This window comes from Vulpes lagopus, chromosome 8 (genome assembly GCF_018345385.1).
Source record: "Vulpes lagopus strain Blue_001 chromosome 8, ASM1834538v1, whole genome shotgun sequence".
NCBI classification, from domain to species: domain Eukaryota; kingdom Metazoa; phylum Chordata; class Mammalia; order Carnivora; family Canidae; genus Vulpes; species Vulpes lagopus.
The window spans coordinates 30513923-30537183 of record NC_054831.1 but is presented as its reverse complement, the minus strand read 5'-3'; the positions used below and the strand labels follow the sequence as shown (position 1 = coordinate 30537183).

Genomic DNA, 23261 nt, shown 5'->3' with positions numbered 1-23261 from the left:
CTGAGGAGATTGCTTGCACAATGAGACACTTGTGGAACTGACTTTGGAGGGACTCTTGCCAAGGAGGGGTTGGATGGGGTGGGTCCACAGGAGAATGTAGATTAGGCATACTATTATCAAGCTAGGTGGTAAGTGTTTGGTCTGGTTACTGCAGGTTCCTGCAGATTCCTGCAGATTCCTGCAGGTGTTGGGCAAGGAGAGAGAAATGGAATCAGACAGCTCTTTGTTCTTGGAGATGTCTTGCAAAGATTCCTGCCCCTCCTCCATGTGCTCTGAGACCAGCCAATAAATCTGCCTCTCATATACCCCCAGGTGCCTCTCAAACTCCTGCTTCTCTGTTGTATCTTGATGAGCTTGTTTGTTATGCTGTATCTTTAAGGGCAGAGACTCAGTCTCCTATTGCCCTTTGGCTTTCCAGAGCTGAGCCTAAAGATGATTTTCAAGTTCCTGGTGTTAAGTCCCATTAGATTATAAAAATTTGCAAGGTTAAGCACCTCTAGTTTTCAAAGCCAAATATTATGAGGAGTTGTTCTTCCCAGTGTGGGTCTCCTATGCTTGGGGTGCCTGGTGTGGAGTCCTCTCCTCTTTCTTCTCCATACTTGCAGTGCCCTTCCCTACTGAGGTCAGTCTCTGGGGTCAGCTTTATTCCCCCACTGTGAGCTTGCCATTAACCTTCCAACTAATGGTTTCATCCATTTTGTCTATTTTCTGAAATAAGGATTACGTTAGAGGTTGCAGAATGGTGATTTTTCTAATTCCATAATTTCTTTCCATTTTTTAGATGGACTCATTCTGTGATGAAGACGTTTACTTCATTAACTGGAGATAATTGGTTATCTGAAATACAGTTTGCAAAGAAATGACAATTTATTCATTCCCTTTAATTGCCAATTTTCAGATGATGGAATTGATGTCTCAGTGAAGGATTTTTCCCCCTTCCCTTTGTGTTGAGTATCATTATTATGGACAGAATAATGAACCCATAAAGATTCCATGTCCTAAGTCCCAGAACCTGTGACAGTGTTACTTTTTATGGCAAAAGTGGATTTTGCAGAAGTGGCTAAGTTAAGAATGTTGAGGTGGGAAGACTATCCTGAATTATCTGGGTGAGCATAGTATAGTCACAATGGCCCATATTAGAGGGAGGCAGGAGTTTTAGAGGCAGAGAAGGAGACATGATGTTGGAAGCAGGGGTCAGAGACAGAGAAATATGAATACTACTCTCCTGGCTTTAAAGATGGAGGAAGGAAAGGTGAACCAAAGAACAGAGGCAGCTTCGCAAAGCTGGAAAAGTCAAGGAAACGGATTATCCCTTACAGCCATCAGAAGGTACATAGTCTTGCTGGTATCTTGATTTTAGGACTTACCTGTAAGATAATAAGTTTGTGTTGTTTTAAGCCATAGAATTTCTGGTAATTTGTCATAATTCAGCAGTAATAGGAAACCAGTAAAGTTTGTACATATGCAATGCTTTTAATCAATTGTAGTCATTATGCTTGATGTTGTCCTATCTTTGGTCAGTGGGAAGATTTTCCAGATGTGTTCTGTGACCTTTGACATGACCCTATTTTGAGAACATCTGTGCTTTCTGGTCCTACAGAGGGCCTATGCTCATCTTGATATTCCTTGCTACAGAACTGAAATGAGTGATTTCTTTAAGAGACCTGATTACTTTTAGTGGGAAATAATATTAAAAGACTAGAATTTGGGAACTTGTTGCCCCTGTTATCTTTGCAACCAAACTTGTTCAGAGTTCAGATTATAGAATTGGAATTTTGTTTTCAGCAAATAATATTTTTCATGGTTTATTATTGAATATATGTGCTATTTGAAGGAAATTTGGGTAATACAGATACATATCAGGGATTTAAAAGTCACTGATAATATTTGGCTATTATTAGAAATACATATTTTTGGAATAAGTTAATATTGAAATGAGTTTCCATGTCTAATTTACTATCTGGCCTCTACTTAAAATCTTTGATTTTATACTTGAAACTTTTCTTTATGCATGGGCACTTTTGATTGCTAGTAGTATTAGCATAATAACTCATTTGCTTTATCCTATTATGTATTAAGTAATTCCAAGAAGGCTATTGAATGTAGGTTAAGATATCTTTGTAGTTTTTTTCACTCCTAGAATATTTTAGTATGGTTGGACAATCAAAAATACTAAAAGTTAGGCCATGAATTTGATATGAATTAGGTGTATTCATTTCTGTGTTCAAATTTTAGGGATTCTCTTTAAGTTTCTTTTAAATATTAAAACATTTATAGAACCTCAAAGTCAAAACCTATGTTGACTAACCTTATGTTTAAATCATTTTATATTTTTGCTAACTTACGTTTGGGATAGATTCCTAGAAATGGAATTGTTGGTGCAAAGGCATATTTCTAAGTAATTCTGCTAAACATTCTTAAATTTCCCTCCACAGAGGTTATGCCAGTCTGCATTACTACAAAAGTATGAAAGTGCTCTTTTTCCACAGCTTTGACAATAAGGTAAACTTTTGGAAATTTTGGAAATTTTGGAAATTTACCAATCTAATGTGTGAAAAATACTATCTCCTTATAGTTCTAATTTGCATTTCTCTTTAAATATCAGTGTATAATGTTATTAGCCTCTTGTGATATTGAAAGAGAGAAGTATCATGCTACTATATGAAAACAATGAAGGTGACCCCTGAATTAACCCATATGATAATCAAAACTATGGAATTAACAGCATGTTTCTACCAAAATTCTTATATGTTTAGAAAATTATAGTTTTGAAAATCAGTGTTTTAATTTTCTTCTTATATGCATTGTGGAAAGTAATCATTCCCATTTTTTTGTATATACAGAGTCGTTTTAAAAAATACCTTACATAATATTTTAAATTTGATATTTTAACTGATCATTCTTAAGTTAATTTTTATTTTTAATCTTCATAATACCATAATTGCTGTGCCTTTATCTCTGGCATACTTGCAAATAGTTCAAAAAAGCAGTTTTAGAATGTATTTATATACCCTCATTTGCATTTAAATATATGAGTTGAAAATTTGAAAGGAGTCTTGCTTCTTACAGTAAAAGAAATTCTACCATTTACTTGCCTTTCTGTGAATTAGTACTTACTCTAAAGAATATTATTCAAATTTCTCATAAAGAATTATACATTAAGAAAATGGAATCCTATTTGCTTATGTTATTATGACTAGACCTTATCACAAGAGGGGACATTTCTAATGTCCTTAAGAATTTCTAGATGTAGCAAAAATTACCATAAATCTTCTGATTTGATTTACTTGTGTTTCTGCTTGTGCTGATACAGCTAGAGATTATTTGTTTAGTCTGCTATCATTGATCTCTTGGTTCGTTCAATCAAATAACGTTGGAAAACTTTAATAAAATCAAGCTTTTTTCAAGTTGCTGATAGTTTAATTAATATAGATAGCATTATTGACCAAGAGACATTCAGATAATTGGGACTTTTAATAAATAGCCATGCTTGGAAAAAGGTATTTAGGAAAGGAGTCACAAAATTATTTGTTGCCTATTAAGATAGAAGATAGAACTAGATAGAGGGGAAAAACCAGATGCTTAAATGAAATGTGGGAAGTTGCTCTGGCTATCTATTGCTATTTAACATAAAGACTCAAAACATAGTAGTTTCAAATGCAGTTTATGATTATCTCACACAGTCCTGTGGGTTTGGTGGCCTCCAGGGTTGTAGTCTATGGAGGTTGGGGATGGAGTCATTGAATGTGGGGCTGTACTGGACAGCCAGAATAGCTCTCTGATATGGCAGGCAGTAGATGTAGGCTCTAGGCTGAGAGCCTCACTGGGGCCATGGAAAGAAGGCCCATTCTATGCGGCCTAGGCTTTGTATGCATAGCATCTTCCAGGCCAGTTCATGGTTACATCTGAAGCTGACACAAAGTGACTTCTGATCTTACGTAGTCTAAGCAGTCATAGAACATATTTAAATTCAACAGGATGGAGAAATAAATACTCACTGTTGGAGGAGTGCAAAGCCACATCATAACAGACCATGTATAATGGGAAATATAGTTGAGGCAATCTTTGGAAAATACAAACTTCTCCATTACTATTTTTTTTTAATGTACAGTCAAACTGACACCATGAATTACCCACCTAAGACTAAGAAAAGTCTAGCAAACAGATTTCAGTTCCTACTACTCAAGCTTTTCATACTTTTACAGATAGTACAGGTTTTTAATTTTTAATTTTTTCCACCTAAGAGTTAAAATCAAATTCTCTGCTGAGGACCTTTTCTTCAGGTTCTGGCTTTTCTCTTTATTTTATGAAATCCATTTTCTGACTTGTCTGATGTAGTCAGCATAAATATTCAATTCTAGTGCATAAGATGAACTTTGCTGCTTTGCTAGGGAATTTTGAGGTAAATTCTATATAGAATTGATCTCATGATCCTTACTTATTATGGGACAGGTTAAAAGTATAAAGGGATTTTTTTCAAGGTACTTTTTTACCTTGCATCTGTAATGAAAATGATTTCTTGGCCTCATTTTGGGTTTACAGTTCTTCCTGGTTGCTATAATGTAATAATAATTGCTGATATCTATGAAGTGCTTACAATATGCCAAGCACTGTGCTTAGTGCTTTAAATACATTTTATTTTATGATATAGATAGCTTCCCAGATGAGCAAACTAAGGCTTAGTAAAGTGAAATCCTTGACCTGAAACACACAGCTTGTATATAACAAAACTAGGATTAGAATCTATTTCATATGAGAATCTGATGCCTTCATAGTCAGTCTACTTAGTTAGGCTAGGCCAAAAAACTCTGGTCTGGATTTGAAAACTAGACAAATGATTTCCTCAGTGCAAGGTTACTCTCACTTTGATTTAGTATAAAAATAGTGAACAATATAAAGGCTATATATATCAGATATATATAACATAAAGTGAAGCCCTCAGAAATCAAAGGTCAATGTAGACAATGCAGAGGAGCAGAGAGGTACAGTTTTGCTGCTGGGCTTCATTATTCTTCAAGAAAGGGTTTATCTTATTACCACAGAAGGTAATTCCTCACCATGCCACAGATATTAAACCTCTGTGCTATAGAAAGCCTAGCCATGATTGACCATAGATGGACCTCAGTTTCTAAAAAAATCAAATCTTTACTCTTTGGGTTGCAATTCCATTTATTTTGATTTCTGATGACTTCTCAGAAAGAGAACATATATGTGGGAATAAAACTATATTGGTACAACTAAATGCAAATGACCAGTGTATCCACTTTCTAATGTTTGGCACATACTAACACAGACCTATACACATCCCCAAAACTACCCTTAGTAGCTAAGTTGACATATCTACCCTACTCTTGTAACAGGGGAAATTGCTTAGGTTCTTGGCCTAAAGAAATGACAGGGAAATATACGAGCATTAGATAAGAAAACAGGAACGGACCGTTCCACAAGATGTTTTCGTATTTATAATGTCAACTCCCTGTCTAGCATGCCTCTTTGTAATATGACTCAATTTTGTAAACAGCAGTAGCCAATGCTAAATTTTCCCTCCTGCCTAAAGTCTTGATAAGATCTGATTTTACTATTTCACCTTTATACCCCTTGCAGCAAGAGAAAGAGAATTCTATCATAAACTTGAGATGAAGAGTTAAAAAGCGACCAGTGCCTATCATGGGCTCTAGTCCTACAGAGACTTAAAAACTGAGCTAAATGAGGAAACTGTAGCGGCTACCTGGGTTACTTCTTTATCAGATCACCAGTGTTTGTTTTTCCTTTCTTGGATGTGGTCAAAGGAAATTGACAACTGTGTAGCAATGGTAACAAAAGGTCTTACAGGTGGAAGACAATACTAGTTTGCTAAGTTGGAACCCATCCCACCCCTATATTAGGCGGGATTCTGTCAGGAAGTAGATGAAACACTAAGATATCAGCAGTATTTATGGAAGTATAGCTTACATGTGGAGGAGCCACTAAGAGAATCCAGCACTTTGTAGCCACACCACTCCTAGGCCTACATAGGTGAGAAGAGAGGAGTTGTATGGGTAGGGCTTCCTGTCAGGGGCTGCCACATGGGGTAGAGGCTGCCAGGCAGCCAGTCCAAGGCCAACCCAAAAGGAGGAAGCCCAAGGACTAACACACCAACCTCACTCTTTTCTTTCCTTGATATTTTTCTGGGGACCTTCTATTGACTGAGCACAACTGGAAGCAACTGTGCAAGCGAGCCTGTTGATGAGTCCAAACAGATGAGCCTCTGTGGTCTCAGGCGGAGTAGGGAAGCAAGAGGAGGGTGGATCTGGAAAGGCAAATGGAAAATAATCAGCATGTTTTCACGTTCTTATGATAATTCTTTCATGTAAAGTGCCTTTTTAATGAAAATTAGTAAATTTCTTGTAAGCAGAGCATAATTGGGCAATTGCTTTCATTTTTGGAAAACCGATAAGGGAAGAACAAACCTACATCAAAAGGGATTTTGATTTTTAACTGTGGGGCCATGAACAGGTTCAAATTCTAAGAGTTAGGGTCTTTTTGTTTCGAAGTGCAGAGATTAATATTTACTAAAGGCAAAGAAGGAATTTATTGGAAATATATGCAGAAATGCTGAAGAATAAGTCTGATAGAGGTTGGCTTCAGGGGCGAAACTATTCAATGATCTTATCTAGGAATCACCAAGGGAATAAGTAAATTCTGATGTTTTTGTTTTTACATCACTCCAATACAGATGCAGAAATCCAGGATGAGTCTGATTGGCATAGCTTTGATCACAAAACTTGATTTACAGGTCTATATTCATAGCCCTCAAAGGAGCAAAACACATTCTACAATGGGTGCAATTTTTAGTAGGGGAATCAATGCTCAATCAAAACATATGGAGCCAAATCTGGGACTGGCCCAATACAAGACTACCTGAGCAGAGAAATACTGATAGAGTGAGTTCTGCTAAGCTTATAGAGGCAAAGGAAGGTTTAGCACTTGGTAGTGAATCATGTACCCATGACTTTCAACAGCAATGGCATTTGTTTTTCCATGCTCACTACCTCTTATGACTAGATTATTATCAAGGATTAAAAAGGAGTGGGGCAAATGGTGGCAGTGGCATTGTGATACTACAAATAAGTTAAAAATAAAAAGTTTATGGGGAGCACCTGGGTGGCTCAGTGATTGACCGTCTGCCTTTGGCTCAAGTTGTAATTGTGGGGTCCTGGGATTGAGTCCTATGTCAGGCTCCCTGCAGGGAGCCTGCTTCTCTCTCTGCCTGTGTCTCTGCCTCTCTCTCTGTGTCTCTCATGAATAAATAAATAATATCTAAAAAAAAAAAAAAAAGGTTGGGCTGAGGTGGCAATCTTCATTAAAAGCAGGTAGTATGGCTGTGTTGGGTCAGAAAAATTGTAAAATCATAAATTAACTTCACTGGAATACTGGAATTAATAGAAACTTCAAGTTCTTCAGTGAATCGGCTTTTGCCCTAAATCTAAGGAAGAAGCAATTTAAGCAAGATAAGAGTCTCTCACAAAAGTAACTTTGCAAGAAATACGTTAAAACCCAAAAGGTAAGAATCAGAGTATTGTTTCTTAGAGTTTGTAACTGTAAAAGATGTTTTTGTGAAAATGTATCTAATCTCCTTTTAATTGGGAGTTTTACTTTTAGGATAGGAACTTGTTTTGTATGTGTAGAAATACTGAGATCCAGTTGGTTAAAAATTAGGGTTCAATGCTCAACTCTGTGAGATTGGTACTATTACTGGTCTTGTTTTATAAATTGGGAAATTGAGACATAGAAATTTATATGTATGTATGTATGTAACAGAGCTATGATGTGAACCCAGACAATCTGGTTCAGAGTCCATGGGCTTAACCACCCTGATGGAGTATTTCTTATTTTATTTGCTGTGTTTCTCTAGGCAAATGCAAACTTTCCAATATACAAACTTACACAAAAATTCCAAGCCAAGTGGCTGCCATTAAGTTTTATCTAGCATAACATATTGATATGATGATGGGCTTTGAGTGGATGGATGGCCAATTGGTGATAAAACCTCTGTTAATGATAAATTTTCAGCTTTGATAAGTAGCCAAAGAGAGTGATAGTGGGGTTATGAACCCAGATAAAATTAAAGATTCTACAATCAGTGTTAGGTTTCTTGGGTGGGATGGTGGATGGGAACATATCAAGGCATTCTTACAGGAAGTCATAAGTAAGCCTTTTCCCTCTTTTTTTTTTAATTTTTATTTATTTATGATAGTCACACAGAGAGAGAGAGAGAGGCAGAGACACAGGCAGAGGGAGAAGCAGGCTCCATGCACCGGGAGCCTGATGTGGGATTCGATCCCGGGTCTCCAGGATCGCACCCTGGGCCAAAGACAGGCGCTAAACCGCTGCGCCACCCAGGGATCCCAAGCCTTTTCCCTCTAACCAGTAGAAGTAAATCCCAATTGCTATTCAGTCTAATTGGGTTCTTTCACTAGCCCATGCCTCATCTGGGGATAATTGTGAGATTACTTACATGTGAACTTGAAAAATTGCTATCTTTAATTGCCATTTGGCCCCAGGAAAATTCTTTGAGTTAGGGGGGACACCCCTGCCTTGTGACCAATATATACCAGATGAAGTACATACACTGGAAATCTCAGTACTTAGTTTAAATGCATCTTGGAGTTTACAAGAGAAGCACAAAAATAGCCCTTGGGCCCTGGTAAAGACAGAAACTTAGAGTAACCATCATCACCAGTAAATATTATACCCAGCAAAGCTGTCATTCTTAAAAGAAGGATAAGTAAAGACTTTTTTGAACAAACAAAACTGAGGAAGTTCATCACAACTAGACCTGCCCTACAAGAAATGCTAAAGGGTGTTCTTTAAGTGGAAATGAATGGTTACTAATTAATATAGAAAAACCATGAATGTATAAAACTCACTGGTAATAGTAAAATATAATCAAAGTCAGATTTTCTAATATTTTAATGGTGCATAATTCACCTACAACTCCAGTTTAAAAGTTAAAAAATAAATGTATTAAAAATAACCATAATGACAATAATTTATTATGGATACATAATATTAAAATATGTGAAAGGTAACACCAATAACCTAAAATGTGAATGGGGGAGAAGTAAAAGCATAAAGTTTTTGTATGCTATTGAAGTTGAGATGTTAGCAGCTTAAAATAGCACATTATAACCAAAAGATAATTTATGTAAGCCTAATGATAACCACAAAGGAAGAACTTGTAGTAGATATACAAAAGATTATGATAAAGAATTCAAACCATACCACCACAAAAAGTCATCAAATCACAAAGGAAGACAGAAAAGAGGAAGCAGGAAACAAAGTGTCTACAAACAGTTGGAAAACAATGAGCTATATGGTATTAGTAAGTTCTAATTTATTTACAATATTAGTTTAAATAGAAATGGATTATTTTCTCCAATAAAGAGACAGAGAATGGATTAAAAAACAAGAGCAAATGACATGCTGACCTCAAAATATTCACTTTTAAGGACACACATAGGCTGAGAGTGAAGGAATGGAAAAAGATATTTCAAGCAAATGGTAAATGAAAGCAGTCAAGGATAATAATACTTATATCAGACAAAATAGACTTAAAGTTAAAAATGGTCCAAGAAACAATGAAGGTCATTATATAATGGAAAAAGAGGTCAATTCATATATCTTCATCAAGAAGATATAACAATTGTAAATATTTATGCACCCAGTTCATCAAAAAGATATAATAATTGTAAATATTTATGCACTCCATCAAAGCATCTAGATATATAGGCAAATACTAAATAAAATAAAAGGATAAATAAACAGCAATACAATAAGTGTCAAAGATTTTAATATCCCATTCGATAGACCATCCAGAGAGAATCAATAAGGAAACAGCAGATTTGAAAAACACTACAGACCAATGGACCTAACATATATATGCAGAACATCTTATCCAATAGGAGCAGAATACACATTGTTTTCCAGTGCACATGGAAAATTTTCTAGACTACGCCTTATGTTAGGCCAGAAAGCAAGTCTCAACAAATTCAAGAAGATGGAAATTATACCATATCTTTCTGATCATAATTGTAATGAAACTAGAGATCAATAACAGGAGGAAAGCTGGAAAATTCACAAATATGTGGAATTCACAATTATACGTTCACTATTGAACAATGAATCAAAGAAGAAATTAAAAGGGAAATAAAAAAAATCTTGAGACAAATAAAATTGGAAACAGAATATACCAAAATGTATGAGATGCAGCAAAAGCAGTTCTAAGAAGAAAGTTTATAGTTCTAAATGCATATCTTAAGAAAAAAGATCTCAAATAAACAATCTAACCTCACACTTTAAAGGAACTAGAAAAAGAAAACAAATTAAGACCAAAGTTGGCAGAAGAAAAAAAAAAAGATTAGAACAGAGGTAAATGATATAGAGAATAAGAAAACAATAGAAACTTTCAACAAAACTAAGAGTTGATTCTTTGAAAAGATGAACAAAATTGACAGGCCTTTAACATGGCTTACCAAGAAAAGAAGACAAGGGCTCATTAAAAAATAAAAAATAAAAGAGGAGACACTGTATCTGACATCACCAAAATGTAGAGTCATAATAGACTTCTATAATTATACACCAACAAATTGGATAACCAAAGGAAATAGATAAATTCTGAAAAACATGCAACCTACCAAGGCTAGATCATGAAGAAATAGAAAATCTGAACTGACCAATAATGACTAATGAGATTGATAAAAGAAAAGCCTAATAGTTCATTTTGCTTGTTTCTCTTGCCTTCATGGATGTATCTTGCAAGAAGTTACTGTGGCCAAGTCCAAAAAGGGTGATGCCTGTGTTCTCCTCTAGGATTTTGATGGAATCTTGTTTCACATTTAGATCTTTCATCCATTTTGAGTTTATCTTTGTGTATGGTGTAAGAGAATGGTCCAGTTTCATTCTTCTGTATGTGAACGTCCAATTTTGCTAGCACCATTTATTGAAGAGACTGTCTTTTTGCCAGTGGATAGTCTTTCCTCCTTTGTCGAATATTAGTTGACCATAAAGTTGAGGGTCCACTTCTGGATTCTCTATTCTGTTCCATTGATCTATGTGTCTGTTTTTGTGCCAGTACCACACTGTCTTGATGACCTCGGCTTTGTAGTACAACCTAAAATCTGGCGTTGTGATGCCCCCAGCTATGGTTTTATTTTTTAATATTCCCCTGGCTATTCGGGGTCTTTTCTGATTCCACACAAATCTTAAGATTATTTGTTCCAACTCTGTGAAGAAAGTCCATGGTATTTTGATAGGGATTGCATTGAATGTGTAAATTGCCCTGGGTAGCATTGACATTTTCTTAATATTAATTCTTCCAACCCATGAGCATGGAATATTTTTCCATCTCTTTGTGTCTTCCTCAATTTCTTTCAGAAGTGTTCTGTAGTTTTTAGGGTATAGATCCTTTACCTCTTTGGTTAGGTTTATTCCTAGGTATCTTATGCTTTTGGGTGCAGTTGTAAAGGGGATGGACTCCTTAATTTCTCTTTCTTCAGTCTCATTGTTAGTGTATAGAAATGCCACTGACTTCTGGGCATTGATTTTGTATCCTGCCACACTGCCAAAGAAGCTTTTGTACAGCAAAAGAAACAGTCAACAAAACTAAAAGACAACCTACAGAATGGGAGAAGATATTTGCAAATGACATATCAGATAAAGAACTAGTATCCAAGATCCATAAAGAACTTATTAAACTCAACACCAAAGAAACAAACAATCCAATCATGAAATGGGCAAAAGACATGAACAGAAATCTCACAGAGGAAGACATAGACATGGCCAACACGCACATGAGAAAATGCTCCACATCATTTGCCATCAGGGAAATACAAATCAAAACTACTACTACCTCACATCAGTGAGTTGGGGAAAATTAACAAGGCAGGAAACAACCAATGTTGGAGAAGATGTGGAGAAAGGGGAACTCTCTTGCACTGTTGGTGGGAATGTGAACTGGTGCAGCCACTCTGGAAAACTGTGTGGAGGTTCCTCAAAGAGTTAAATATATATCTGCCCTACATCCCAGCAATTGCACTGCTGCGGATTTACCCCAAAGATATAGATGCAGTGAAACACTGGGACACCTGCACCCCGATGTTTATAGCAGCAATGTCCACAACAGCCAAACTGTGGAAGGAGCCTCAGTGTCCATTGAAAGATGAATGGGTAAGGAAGATGTGGTCTATGTATACAATGAAATATTACTCAGCCTTTAGAAACGACAAATACCCACCATTTGCTTCGACATGGATGGAACTGGAGGGTATTATGCTGAGTGAAATAAGTCAATTGGAGAAGGACAAACATTATATGGTCTCATTCATTTTGGGGAATATAAAAAAAATAGTGGAAGGGAATAAAGGGGAAGAGAAAAAATGAATGGGAAATATCAGAAAGGGAGACAGAACATGAGATACTCCTAACTCTTGGAAATGAACAAGTGGTGGTGGAAAGGGAGGTGGGTGGGGGGTGGGGGTGACTGGGTGATAGGCACTGAGGGGGGCACCTGATGGGATGAGCACTGGGTATTATGCTATATGTCGGCAAATTGAACTCCAATAAAAAAAAAAAGAAAGAAAGAAAAAAGAAAAGTCCAGAACTGTATGGTTTCCCTGGTGAATTCTATGAAACATTTAAAAAATTAATACCAAAACTTCTCAAACTCTTTCAAAATACCGAAGGGGAGTGAACACTTCAAAACTCATTTCACAAGTCCAGCATTACTGCACTACAAAGCCAGATATGGACATTACAAAGAAGAGAACTATAGGCCAATATTCCTAACAAATACAGATGCAAAAATTCTCAACAAAATTAGCAAACCAAATTCCAGAGCACATTAAAAGGATAATACATTAATGATTAGATAGGCTTCATTACTGAGATACAAAGATGGTTCAATGTATGAATATCAGTAAATGTGACACACAATAAAAATCACATGATCAACATAGTAAAGACCATATGTAACAGGCCCACAGATAACACACTCAACAGTGAAGTGTTGAAAGCTTTTCCACTAAGATCAGGAATAAGACAAGTGAGCCCACTCTTGCCAATTTTACTCAACATCCTACTTAGAGTTCTACCCAGAGAAATCAGGCAATAAAAAGAAGTAAAAGGCATCCAAAGCAGAGAGAAAGAAGTAAAATTGTCTTTGTTTGAAGATGGTATGATCTTACATTAAGAAAATCCTAAAGACTAACTCCCAAACTCTTAAATCTAATAAACAAATTCAGCGCATTTTGCATGATACAAAAATCAACATACTTAAATTAATTGCATTCTATACACTATCAATGAAGCATCTGTCAAAGAAATAAAAAAAACCCTATTGACAGTAACACCAAAAAATACTTAGGAATAAATTTAACCAAGGTGGTGAAAGATGTATACATTAAAAACTGTAAGACTTATGAAAGAAACTGAAGAAGTCACAAATAAATGGAAGATATCCTGTGTTCATGGATTGGAAGAACTAATATTGTTAAGATGTCCATACTACCCAAAGCCATCTATTGATTCAATGTAATTCCCATCAAAATTCCAATGACATTTTTTATAGGGGAAAAAATTCTAAAATTCATATGGAATTGCTATAGACTCTGAATAACCAAAGCAATCTTAGGAAAGATGAACAAAGCTTGCAACATCATACTTTCTGATTTCAAACTATACTACAGAGCTATAATAAGCAAACCAGTATAGTATTAGCATAAAGACAGACACATAGATCCATATAAGAGAATAAAGAACCAGAAGTAAACCCCTGCTAGATAGTCAAAAGCACTAAAAATACTCAATGGGAGAAGGAATAGTTTCCTCAATAAATGGTGTTGAGAAAACTGGATAATCACACACAGAAGAATGAAGCTAAGCTCTCATGTATATTATTCACCAAAATTATCTCAAAATGGATTAAAGACTTAAATGTAAGACCTGAAACTAAAGATTCTAGAAGAAAATATGGGGAAAAACCCTTTGACATGGTTCTTGGCAATTTTTTGTTTTTTTTTTGAATATGACAACAAAAGCACAAACAACAAAAGCAAAAATAAACAAATGGGACTACACAACTAAAAAGCTTGTGCACAGCAAAGGAAACCATCAAAGGATGAAAAGGCAGCCTTATGGAATGGGAGAGAATATTTACAAACCATATATCTAAAAGGTTGATATCCAAAATGATATAAAAGGAATTCATACTCAATAGCAAAAACAAAAACAAAAAGCCCAAAACAACAACAAAAACAACAACGAAACAAGCCAATTGAAAAGTGTGCAAAGTACCTGAAAAGACATTTTTCTAAAGAAAACATTTAGATGACAAACAGGTACATGAAAACATGCTCAACATCACTCATCAGGGAGATGTAAATCAAAACCACTGTGGGATATCATCTTACACCTGTTATAATGGCTATTGTCAAAAAGACAAGAGATAAGTGTTGGCAAGGATATGGAGAAAAAGGAACCCTTGTGCGCTACTGGTGGGAATGTAAACTGGTGCAGCCACTGTGAAAAATAGTATGGAAGCTCCTCAAAAAATTCCAAATAGGACTACAATCTTACCTCTGGGTATATATCTGAGGAAGATGAAAGCAGTATCTTGAAGAGACATTTGCTGTCTCTTTGTTCACTGCAGCATTACTCACAATAGCCAAGACATGGAAACAACATAAGTGTCTATCAGTGGATTAATGGATAAAGGTGTGGTTTATACACATGCAAAGGAATTATTCAGGCACAAAAAGAAGGAAATCACACCTTTTGTGATAACATGGATAAACAAACCGGAGGGCATATGTTAAGTAAAATAAGTCAGAGAAAGACAAATTCTGAATGATTTCACTCATATGTGGAAACTAAAAACGTTATACTACTAGAAACAGAGATTAGATTGGTAATTGGAAGGGGTGGGGTTGGGGGAAAATTTGAAACTGGTCAAAATGTATAAACTAGTTTGAGTAAATTCTGGGGATATACAGCAGAGTGACTACAATTAATAATACTTTATTATATAGTTGAAAGTTACTTAATAGATTTTTTAAGTTCTCACCACAAAAAAAAAAATGAATGGAACTATGTGAGGTGATGGATATGTTAATTAACTTTATTGTGGTAATCATTTTGCAATACATGGATATCAAATCACTACATTGTACAATTTTATCTCAATAAAGGTAGGAAAAAATAGAATTATGTGTGCAAAAGATATTTATAAGGGATACAGTGGTTTTTTTTTTAAGCAGAAGAAAATGCTATATGGTGTCTGGAAGAGTGTTGACCAACATCTGAGTTAACAATTTAAAGTCTTGTTATCTTATAAGATATTCAACCTCATTTTGTGAATCCACAGTGTTCAACTGAAGTTTTATGTTCCACTCTGAGAAACAGCTTGCTGAGCTAATGGGCCTGTGAGGGGCAGGGAGAATGTTAAACCTGGAATAAGATTTTTTTTAAGTTGCTTTAACAACATGTGGGAGAAAGAGGACTGAAATGCATATTTTGAATTTTATTATTATACAATTTTTAGAGAAGGTGGGTGGGGGGATGGGGTAACTGGATGACGGGCATTAGGAGGGCACATAATATGACAGGCACTGGATATTACACTATATGTTGGCAAATTGGATTTAAATAAAAATATAATTGGCATATAAAAATGTTTAAAATTAAGAATGATCTATTTGTATTTTGTTTATTTCCTCAGTGAGTTTGCAAATAGGCAATAATTGAAATTAAAACTGGCTATGTGAGCATGGCATTAATCCATGTAAACAGCTAGCATCTAGATGACAGTGGGATTTATTGGACAATAGAAAAATATGCTCTCTTGACAGGTTCTAGGGTTTTGTTTTGGCTGTTGTTGGATGTGTGGGTGCTGGCACGAATAACTTCGTCAACACGTTGTTTTAGTTCCAGGTTTGACTTGGTGGACTCGGCTGGCGGGGCATTTGGGTGTTCATTTTTTTTCCTAGCTGCTCCATGCTGGTTGCTATGCAGCTGTGTTCTTGTGAAGAGAAAGTGTGTGTGTCTGTTTTTATTCAGAGAAGCATATGGAGCCTTTCTAAGAGAGAGGCTGGATCTTAACTTGTGATATGCATGTGATATGCATGGAGTTGGTGTGGTCAGCAGTGCAGGGTGACTGTTTGGAACTCTCGGGCTCTGTTTGGGTCTGAGATGGATGAGGTTTTCACTTTGGGCTTTATTTGATTTGGTAGTCTGTTTTTGGTTTGTCTGTTTTTGTTTTTAAAGAAATTCATGCAGTATTACACAGTTACAGAAGCTGTCTACTTCAAATTGTGTGGTGTTAAAAATGGAGATCAAACGGCTAGAGAATATCTTAAATACTCTGGAATATAACTGAGGCAATTTGTTGCACTTGGGTGGGTAGGAACTGAGGGAGTAGGAGAAGGGACAGGTGATGATTGCATGAGGAAGTGGAAAAGAAGTACGTGTGGGGAGGTGACCCAGAAAGATGACTGGCTGGCACAAAGGATACATGAATAATTTATCTCAAAGTTCACCTGCCTCTTTGAAACTTTTTTCTATGTAGAATTTATGTCCGAATTTCAGGGCAGTAAGGGTTTGAGGTGGCATTTGTCACCTCCTCCTTAGAGTGGTTAGCACATAGAAGAGCTTCAATAATTGGTGATTATACTGTGAGATACTGTGATTAGCAGCTGTCCAGAAAGCGATCTTGCCTGCCCCTTAGCTTTCCATCATCAGGAACTCCAAATCTTTTAAACTGCAACTTACTTATATTTAGTATTGCTGTTGGAGAGAAGTGCTAACTAGCCCCAGTTAATGGAGGTACAAGTCAAAATACAGCAATAACTTTCCCAGAAACATATTTAGTCATGAAACAGCAAGTGACACCTTTTTTGGTTTTTTGGACCTATAGCACGATTATAATACTGTCTGCTGCAGGTGAGCTCAAGAGAGGAAATGGAAATTTATTTTGCATAAATGTGCTAGATAAGCCTTTTGTTGTTATTATTACTTCTTACGTAAACCAGTTTGAAACTCCCACTTAGGTACTCGAGGTGGCCCAATAAAGAGAAAGAGCTTAGGGCGAGCAAAGGAGGACGTTCTGGGTTCTGGTCTTGCAGGTTTTCTCAGATTTCTGTTCGTCCTACTATCTTGCAAGTTGTTTTCTCTTTTGAATTCAGTCTTTCTTTACCTAAAATGTGTGGGTGGGCTATGAGATGGGACGAGTTAAAGCATCTCTGAACGCCTTAATACATCAACTGTATTGGCTTTGGTGCCCACAGAGAGGGGTGTTTCCCCTGGCAGGGCGAGTGTGGGTCCTGAAGTCATTGCCCTGCCCGTGGGAGGAGCCTCAGGAGCAGGACTGAAGCAGCATTCTTGCCTGGGAACCCTAGGGAGCTAGTTTTCTTGTACCTGCTTGCAGCCCGAGGATTCAGCTAGCTGTTGCAGGCTTAGACCTCGCACATAATTTATAACCCTTCTGAATCTGTCCCTGCACTTGAACATTCTTCCCTGATGTTTGTGCCAATGTCCTACTAGCCTATGATCTTTGCTTGGGTTTCCTCCTCCTGCCTCAACTCCCTAGTCTTTTGAGGGAGAGAACTCCTGCATTTCTCCATCTCACTCTTTTCTAGGTCCTAACATCTTGGCTTTTGTTTTCTAAGAAGTGTCCTGCAGTGTGACATGCCTGGACCGCCGTCTCTAGTCCTCTCAACTCACTCCGTTCCAAATTTCTTATACGACCTGTCCTGAGTTGTTGATTCCTGCATGAAGCAAGCATTTCTTGAGTTTGCATTTTATGCACAGCAAAGGCTCATCTTAAGAATTTCAAGGAGAAAACACAAGGTTCATACAGGAACTTTTGTTCCTAATGGATTTAGAATCTTTGGGGTAAATGGAAATTCTCTAAGACATGATAAAGAATCTCTTTATCTACCAGAAATTGTGTAGCTGGATGATTTTTTTTTTCTAAAAAATAAGCAGTTACTACCTTAGAAAAGGATAAACATGTTCTGTGTTGCTAATGCTTCAGGGACAGGGGACATATTGCATTCTATTGTCAGAGATAAAGAAGCAGATCGGAGACTTTTGTGTGGGAGGGATAATGAAAGTTTGGGTGAAGCAGCAAGAGAGCACTGAATAAGCAAATAAGCAAAAGGCTAGGCAGTGCCTGGATCAATACCCAGGACTCTGATAGCTAGTAATCAGTTACCCGGAATGGATATACCATTCACACGTCCAGGCCTTGTGGCTCTGGGATGACCTTGTTAGACCAGCTGTCTGAAGTAAGGGGCCATTATTGTTATTAAAAGGAGGCATTACTGTGTGTCGTTCAGTCATCTACAGCTAATGTCAACAACTGAAATTTTGGCTGCATAATAGTAGCAACATCTCTCTACCTACACCAAGAGATATTTTTAGCCAATTACCTCATCTGTTGAGTAGGGAATCGGTGTTATGCCTCCTGCCTTGAGCATGACACACATTTTGGTTGATCTATTTATATGCTTCTTCCTGCAGTGCAGCAGGAAATAGTAAGCTCAAGTGACCCCTGGACTTCTAGTGGGCAGTGACAGACACTTCTATTTTGGCAGGAGCATCTTGACCTGAGAAAGGCAGGGAGTAGACTCCACAGTATCATGTATAAGGCTACATTCTAGGCATTGTGGAATAAATGGAGATGAATAAAACTTGGTCTCTCTGATTCCTATTTATAGGACAGAAGAAATACCATGTGTCTATGGTGAAATGTCAAGTCAGGAAGTGAATGCTTTGGGTGAGGCATTTTTCTACTTGAGACAGTAATTGCAATCATGTTTGAATAGGTCTCATTACTCTTCAGGTTGGGATCACCCCTGGTTTAATAAATTTTTGACCTCATTCGTATAAGTTTGAAATAAAGAATTCACTTTAATTTCTTGAAAGAGTCAAATATCCTCTGTAAAGTCTTTTGTTGGTATCATATGATATCACACTGAGGGGAAAATTATGGGCTAAATCATAATACTGATAGCTTGATGAGTTTCTGGTTGAATATCTTCATCCAGAAGATGTTTATCTGATGACAGCTTTTTTTTTTTTTTTTTTTTTTTTATGATAGTCACAGAGAGAGAGAGAGAGAGAGAGAGAGGCAGAGACATAGGCAGAGGGAGAAGCAGGCTCCATGCACCGGGAGCCCGACGTGGGATTTGATCCCGGGTCTCCAGGATTGCGCCCTGGGCCAAAGGCAGGCGCCAAACCGCTGCGCCACCCAGGGATCCCCTGATGACAGCTTTCTGATGGTTAAGTATCATGGCTTTATCCTGGCTCATATTCCACTTCATATATTCATCAGGAATTTGGATAAAGAGATAAAAGACATATTTGTCCGATTTGTGAGTAATGTAGAGTTAAGAGGATTAATAAAGAAACTAAATGATGGAATCAGATGAAACAGGTCTTAATGTGAGAGAGAGATGAGCCAAACAGTAAGAGAAGTTTAATAGGGATAAATAGCAAACACTATATAATTTTTTTTTGCTTTAGTATTAGAGTGCCTTAACATAGAAGCATAACAAATGAAAGACAAGCAAAAATGTCAGGGTATAATAGTTCAGAGCACATACATTTACAAACATATATAATTGTACTGTTAGAACACATGTAATTATGTAATTAGTATAATAGTTCAAAACACAGTATTTTACAGTGAGACATGACTAAGTAGGTAAGACACAGATTCACCTTTTGTGTTCTAGGTTGCCTCACCAAGATCGGTAACATTGCAATAACCTGAATTTTGAAGGATGGTTTCATTTTGTCCTCTCTGGGAACTGTAGTTTTGACGATGACAGCTTCAAAGTCAGCCTTATTTATTCTGGAACTAGCTGGTTGGAGAAGATTCCATGGGTAAGAATATCTTAAACTTTCGTGGTTTCAGCCAAGAGTAGCTGTCCTCAATGTGGCATATCGGTGAGAAGTTATCAGCCTTGTCGTTCACAAGGATAGTCACACACTTTTTAACATCAAACAAAGCCACCCTATCCACCCCTTTCTTTGTGAATCAAAGTAAATTCAGTATTGAGTCTGTCTGTAATTAGAGAAAACAATGATATAGTTCTCCACTCTGCTATTTTCTTGAATCCACTGTGGACTATAGGTACTGCATATAAATTATCTACAAGACTGTTTTTCCAAAGAAATACACCTTCTCAGACATCAAGCAGGTGATCCTCTTCCATCTGGAAAACCCGAAGAATCTGATTATGCCTCTCTCCTTGGAAAATAAAATTTCTTCTTTAACCTGTAGAAGGCATTACACGACTCATTCATTCACTTACCAGTACTTGCTGACCACTTATTCTCTGTCAGGTACTGCTCTCAACCCCAGATGCCTCTGGGAAGACCCTTTGTGGAGGAAGCTGCCTTTATAGCTACAAGACATGATAAGATGATTTTCTCACAGTTCTCTCCCTAAAATAAAAGGGGAAAAAACCACCATAAATGGGACCTACAGCTGGGCATCCTAATATAAACAACAACAACAAAAGAAAGTGTCTAAAATTTTAAACATTCAGGTGATAGTGAAAACAGTGACCATGGAAATAATTATCAATTCCTTTACAAAGAATAGATTATTAAAATTATTTTAGGAAGGAAACATACCTGAATTCTGAAATTACCAAGCTTTGCAGCTGTCTGGTTGCTTTTTTTTTTTTTTCAAAGATTCACGTGAATTATTTCCACCAACATGAAAAAAAGAGACAAACAACAACAAAATGATTTAGTCAAGGGTTCACTTTTTTTTTTTTTTAAGATTTATGTATCTGGGGACACCTGGGTAGCTCAGCGGTTGAGTGTCTGCCTCAGGGTGTGATCCCAGAATTGAGTCCAACATCCGGCTCCCTGCGGGGATCCTGCTTCTCCCTCGGCCTGTGTCTCTGCCTCTCTCTCTGTATCTCTCATGAATAAATAAATAAATAAAATCTTTTAAAAAAAGATTTATTTATCTGAGGGAAAGAGCACAAGTGGGTGTAGGGACAGAGGGAGACGCCGACTCCCCACTGAGCCAGGAGCCTGATGTGGGGCTCTATCCCAGGACCCTGAGATCATGACCTGAACTGAAGGCAGGTGCTTAACCATTTGAGCCACGCAGGTGCCCCATGGATGGCATCTTTAAACTAAGATCTTACTTTATCAAGATGGAAGTGTTTTCACTGCTTGTGCTCTCTCTCTCTGTCAAATTAAATAAATAAAATCTTTGGAAAAAAGGACAAGATGAGAGATTTGACGGTAATAGTTGTAAAATGTTTTAGAGGCTATAAAGAAGAATATTCTCAAGATGAATCAACTGTGTAATATGGCTGCAGCCCAGCAATATGTTATGCAGTATTAGTGCAAGTGGATTAGGTAAGGACATGGTACTCCACTTGCTGTGAATTGATGAGGCTACACCTTCAGTTTTTGCTTCCAGCTTTTGGCAATCTGATTTAAAAAATAACATTTATTATTTATTTTCATTACAGAGTAATGTATTTTCACTCTAGAAAATCTGGAAAGTCTGGAAAATCCTCTATAATCCCATTAGTTGGAGAGAACCATTGTTAACATTTGTTATATATTCTTTCAGGTTTATGCATACAGAGATACATACACACAAATGATTTTATTATACATTATTTTGTAATCTCTTTGTTCTCCTTGGCAACATATAGTGAACATTTAAATGCTTTAAATATCATGCTATTATTCTTAAATACTGTAAATAATGCTGTGATGAACATTAAGGTAGGTAAATATTGAAATATATTTATTTCAATTGAATTGAAAAGAATTGAAAATAGTTGCAAGAGTAAAAATGGGGATTAAAAGCTTCTTTACATGTTTCAGGGTCTTTTACAGAGAGAAGAGGAATTATATGACTCCAAAATATAATATTTAGTACCAATGGTTGGAAGCCACAGGGAGACAGATACTATGATGCTGTTACTGGCAGCACTATTAAAGCAAGGGGGGTGGGAGAAGGGCTCATGGGGGAGGGAGGCATTATGCATAGGTCATAAGAGCCATGGTCTAGAGCATTCAGGAGCTAGGACTGGGTTGGACTCTTCTAATGTTCCAAGTCAATGACTTGTCCCAAGTAGAAAGTTTTCTTTAAAAATAAGTACTTAAAGGGCACTTGGGTGGCTCAGTCAGTTAAGTGTCTGCCTTTGGCTCAGCTCATGATCTTGGGGTCCTGGGATAGAGCCCCACATCGGGTTCCCTGCTCAGCAGGGAGTCTGCTTCTCCCACTGTCCCTACACCCACTTGTGCTCTCTCTCTCCCTCAGATAAATAAATCTTTTTTTTTTTAAAGATTTTATTTATTTATTTATTCATGAGAGATACAGAGAGAGGCAGAGACACAGGCCGAGGGAGAAGCAGGATCCCCGCAGGGAGCCGGATGTTGGACTCAATTCTGGGATCACACCCTGAGGCAGACACTCAACCGCTGAGCTACCCAGGTGTCCCCAGATACATAAATCCTAAAAAAAAAAAAAAAAAAGTGAACCCTTGACTAAATCATTTTGTTGTTGTTTGTCTCTTTTTTTCATGTTGGTGGAAATAATTCACGTGAATCTCTGAAAAAAAAAAAAAGCAACCAGACAGCTTCAAAGCTTGGTAATTTCAGAATTCAGGTATGTTTCCTTCCTAAAATAATTTTAATAATCTATTCTTTGTAAAGGAATTGATAATTATTTCCATGGTCACTGTTTTCACTATCACCTGAATGTTTAAAATTTTAGACACTTTCTTTTGTTGTTGTTGTTTATATTAGGATGCCCAGCTGTAGGTCCCATTTATGGTGTTTTTTTCCCCTTTTATTTTAGGGAGAGAACTGTGAGAAAATCATCTTATCATGTCTTGTAGCTATAAAGGCAGCTTCCTCCACAAAGGGTCTTCCCAGAGGCATCTGGGGTTGAGAGCAGTACCTGACAGAGAATAAGTGGTCAGCAAGTACTGGTAAGTGAATGAATGAGTCGTGTAATGCCTTCTACAGGTTAAAGAAGAAATTTTATTTTCCAAGGAGAGAGGCATAATCAGATTCTTCGGGTTTTCTAGATGGAAGAGGATCACCTGCTTGATGTCTGAGAAGGTGTATTTCTTAGAAGGGCGGGGGGTTAGAATCTCAAGGTCTATGAAGGGATGGTGCCTAAGCCTAGTGCTCCTGGACTTGACCCCTTGGGGCAGACTAAAAGCTGGAAAATA

The 23261-nt window shown here is 37.0% G+C and overlaps 2 long non-coding RNA genes across 2 annotated transcripts; both read left to right on the top strand.

The window, feature by feature from the left end:
* Positions 1-919: 919 nt before the first annotated feature.
* Positions 920-18788, top strand: LOC121497062. Its single transcript, XR_005989398.1, has 3 exons — positions 920-1329; positions 2436-2502; positions 18753-18788. It is a non-coding gene; the product is annotated as an uncharacterized LOC121497062 (long non-coding RNA).
* A 981-nt stretch (positions 18789-19769) lies between these two features.
* LOC121497061 lies at positions 19770-22998 on the top strand. Its single transcript, XR_005989397.1, has 3 exons — positions 19770-19923; positions 22651-22690; positions 22883-22998. It is a non-coding gene; the product is annotated as an uncharacterized LOC121497061 (long non-coding RNA).
* The last annotated feature ends 263 nt before the right edge of the window (positions 22999-23261 follow it).